The following is a 4,749-nucleotide window of genomic DNA, read 5'->3' as shown; positions in this document are numbered from 1 at the left end:
CATGTGTTTGTGTGGGGTTCAGAAAATGCGATGTACTGTGTGTCCAACATTGGCCTAAGCACAATAGCGCTTGTTTTAGTTTAGTGTAAATATAATCTATAACATCTAAATGTAAAGATTATCAACGATGATGCTTGTAGGCTATCCAAAAAGGTATAGTTTAACATGTAACAGATTTCATTATAATTTTTTATAAACAATTTATTAAGTTCAGTGATTAATGAATTATTCATTTTGAATGTAGATTTCTAAATTTATTTATTAGTTGAGAAACTTAACATAACAAATGTGAATTATGTTTACACAAACTAAAAACACCTATTATAAAAATGAAATGTATTACACTCATGATCTAAAATTTTCCATGGGTTTACATCCAATAACTGCCAATTTGATTTAGATCCAATAACCACCAATTCTTCCGCACCTTTGAAACATTTATCCTGCGCCTCTATGTTAATAGACAATAAAACACATAGGGCTTCGGGCTGTGGAAACCAAAAATAATGGTTGGAAAGAAAAAAAAAAACAAATCAAATGGATGTTTAACTCAACGGTTACTATTTCAAATAATTGGAAGATGTTATCTATTTCACAGACTCGCCCAAAAAGATATATCCAATTCCAATACGGATTTCAAATCATTTTTTTCACCAGGATTCATTTTTTGAATTCCTTAGATAAAAGTTGAATTTTTTTTCGTGGAACGTTAAATAATAACCCATAAAGGATGGCTATCCAAAAGATGCTCTATCTACACAACTTGCGATCGCAAAATTTCTACACTTTTGTATTATTATAATGAAGATTACATAAGGTACCCTATTTTCAGGAAATATAATGCGCGTTTATTGCTTATAATAAATATAAAGATATTTATTATAAAAAAAAATGAATTCTCAACTATTTTTTATTTAAAATTTTAGATGGAAAAATACTTTTTTATTTAGTGGTGAAAAGTGAGTTTTAATTTGTAATTATAAAATTACAATTTAAATTGACATATATTTAATTTATTTATATTTAGCATAGTAATAAATGATATTATGTAAATGTGATATATGTAAAAAATTTGGTTCCTGCAAAAATTAAAATTAAATGTATTTTTCAATTTATTTAATTAATGAAACTAGTATAATATAAGTTATTTTATTTTGAGTTAGGTCTTGGAGAATAACCATATTTGTCAATGTTTCAAATGTCAATTCTCAATAGCAATTCATCATAGGATAATTATTGAACGATTATATAAAAGCAGTTTAGTGAGAATAAGTAGGAGCTTAGCGAGAATAAATAGGATAAATGAAATTTTTTAGTAATCGATCTAAGAAGAGATGACATTCTGTTATGGACTTATGCTGTAGAAAATTAATAATCAAAAGATTGATGATAAAGAAAAAACTATAGAAGATGACATGTGGCAGCGATCCACACAAAAACTCTTTTTTTAAGAAGCAAAAGACATGAATCGACTATCTAAAATGATTTTCTATGTTTTCATGATAATCAAATATATAATAATGGAAGAGTTGGAAAGATAAATGAAGAGACTCCACAAGTTGGAGCCTACAGCAAAAGGACAAAGATGAAGCAATTAGATGATACAAGATCTAGAAGAACACAAAAAAATCTAGTGCAAGAGTTGATGTCAAAGTATTTGAGTCATTATTAGCCTAGATGAAACTTAAGACCAGCATGCATGTTTAAGTTACATTGATTCATAGTTATATTGTCCGTAATTAAAGGGTAGTGTTGGACAAAATTACTCTCTTCAAAAGGGGGCCACTACCTTAACAACTTCAACTTTAAAGGGTAATTACGAAAATAGATTTTGTATAATTTGAAATGATAATGGACACAAGATGTATGCATAGTCAGTCTTGTAAAGCAATTGTAGCTGCATATTATGTTGTAGTAGTAGTTGTGTAGTTTCCTTAAAAGGAAATTACGAAAATAGATTTTGTATAATTTGAAATGATAATTGATACAAGATGTATGCATAGTTGGTCTTGTAAAGAAATTGTAGCTATATATTAGCTGCATATCATGTTACAGTAATAGTTCTGTAGTTTGTTGTAGTATAAGACCATTATAATTGTCCTTGGCTTTGGAATTATGATGTTTTGTAAACTTATATCTCAAAGTGTTTTTTTAGTAGTTTTAGCTACATGTTGTTTTGTGTATTTCAAATTAAAGGTAAGAAAATCTAATTATAATGAATGGAGGGTAGTTTGTTGTAGTAGAAGACCATTATAATTGTCCTTGCCTTTGGAATTATGATGTTTTGTAAACTTATATCCCAAAGTGTTTTTTTTAGTAGTTTTAGCTACATGTTGTTTTGTGTATTTCAAATTAAAGGTAAAAAAATCTAATTATAATGAATGGAGGATGGGAAATCCTGCAACTCTAATAGTTACTATTTCAAATTAATAGAGGGTGGACGTTCCTTCAAGTCAACTATTATTTATTTCACGGACTCACCGATAAAGATGTGCATACCCAATTCCAATACGGATTTCAAATTTATTTCACAACAATTCATTATTTTATTTTCTTGGATAATTGTTAATTTTTTTTTGGCTAAATAACAACACCTAAAGGATGACTATGTGACGCTAGTGCTTGATATATTTAATTTTTTATACATAAAAATTAAGAATAAACATATTCTTTCATTCATTTAATTAATTGAATTAATATAATATAAGTTATTTTAGTTTTTAAATAAAATAGTAGTTTTTTTTTTATTGATTATTTAAAAATGTCACAAAACAATTGCGTGAAATATTAACTATCCATGTGTAGGCCGACTGGCCAAGCAGAAATTTTCATTGTCAAATTGCCTTTCTGCCCCCAAATTTCCATTCATGCCCATGTTCGCTCCACATGAAATCATTTGAGCAAGGAGGACAAGACGCCTAGGATAGCGATTGGAGAAGAATCCAAGACAATAATGGGGAACGATTTAGCTCTTGACATATTGCTTCAATAACTATAGTCTTCTCTAGGATTGCATAAATGCATAAGTTGAAGATATGGATATGATTGAAAGGTTTAGTGGATTCACATTGTTCAAGGCTGAAGAACATTGGGTAATTTCAACACCACACATAAAAAGCATGGCTCAACTTAAGTTGAACTTCATATTTCAAGAGCAATATGTGGAAATTAAAGTTGTTTCTCGTAGAAATAGTTCTAGATATCTTGTATTTTGTATTAGAAATTGAATTAGTTTTTCATAGGTGTTTGTTTAGGGTTGAAAATATGTGACGTGCTGTGTACCAAATATCGAAGATGCCCATTAAAGATGAATAACGTGTTGGAATGATAATTTCAAACTGCCGGAAGTTGATAGTTGAAAAGCAAAAGCGACTTTACTTCAACGAACCTGCAGATTTTTTCCTGCGATGCGATCCCATCGCATATCGCACATTTCCTTGTCAACCTTCACTACGAACCTTTGATTGTCTGCGATTGCGATTTCGCGATGCGATCTGATCGCATATCGCAAATCGCATGATTCAACGGTTATGGAAGCGGTGGCACATCTTTTCTCTTCCTCCGATGCGATGGTGCGATATTATGATAAGCCATGCATTAAATTCCGATAAGATATTTTTAGCCGTGTAATTAATGATATTTACTACGGTTGGTAAATGTAGGTGAAATTTTTAATTTTATTGTTTTCTATTTTACGGAAGTATGGGCACAAGCAACACGTATTGTAAGATATTTTTGTGTTGTTCATTATATAAGAAAAAAAATGCAAGAGCAGATAGAAGTGTGTAGAATTGGTGATTGAGAGTTTTTTTTTTTTTTCTGCAACGCACAACAGTGCTGAACCTTTAGTTTTCTGAGATAATGAAATTGGTTTCTGGAACTGGAGCATTCCTGATGTAATCCCTCAGTAGAGGAAGACTATTTTGTAACAATTTTATTTTTGTTGTTTTCTAATAAAGATCTTGTATTAGAAACAGAGCGTTGTTCTCTGTGCTATTTCTTTTGTGTTTGAAATAAACAGAAATTTCCCAACATGGTATCAGAGCTAGTCTAGGCACTCAATGATTCAAAAACAGAGTTTGTTTTTTCACTGGAGGAGCTGTAAGAAGCTCATCAAGTAGAGAAAGTTTTTTTTTTGTTTTTTATTATACAGTCAGTATCTCTTCTTTATTTATACAAGTTAAGATGGCAGATGTTGGAACTGGTTTGAAAAATTCCCAACTACCACAGTTTAATGGGAAAAATTACAGTTATTGGTCCATAACAATGAAAGCATTGTTTTCTTCTCAAGGAATATGGGAGCTATTGAAATTGGCTATGCTAAACCAGCAGATGCAACAACATTGGCTACTTTGACAGTAGCAGAAAGAGACCAGTTGAAGAGCGACAGGAAGAAGGATGCCAAAGCCCTCTTTTTTCTCTTCCAATCAGTACATGAAAGTGTTTTTCCACGGATAGCAGCAGCAACAAAATCCAAGGAGGCATGGGATATTCTCAAAACTGCCTATCAAGGCATGGAGAAGGTGAAGACTGCAAAGTTGCAGATGTTGAGGAGAGACTTTGAAACACTCAGCATGAAGGAATCTGATACAATAGATTCATTTTTCACTCAGGTTATTGGGTTGATAACCCAGATAAGATCTCATGGTGAGATTCTTGAAGAAAGAAGGATTGTAGAGAAGATCTTGAGATGTTTACCCTCAAGGTTTGAAGTTGTTGTGGTAGCAATAGAAGAAACAAAGGATCTCT

This window comes from Pinus tabuliformis, chromosome J (genome assembly GCF_031772625.1).
Source record: "Pinus tabuliformis cultivar Carrire ecotype Pingquan chromosome J, CPIR1, whole genome shotgun sequence".
In the NCBI taxonomy this organism is placed as follows: Eukaryota; Viridiplantae; Streptophyta; class Pinopsida; order Pinales; family Pinaceae; genus Pinus; species Pinus tabuliformis.
Note: the sequence above shows the minus strand (reverse complement) of the source record.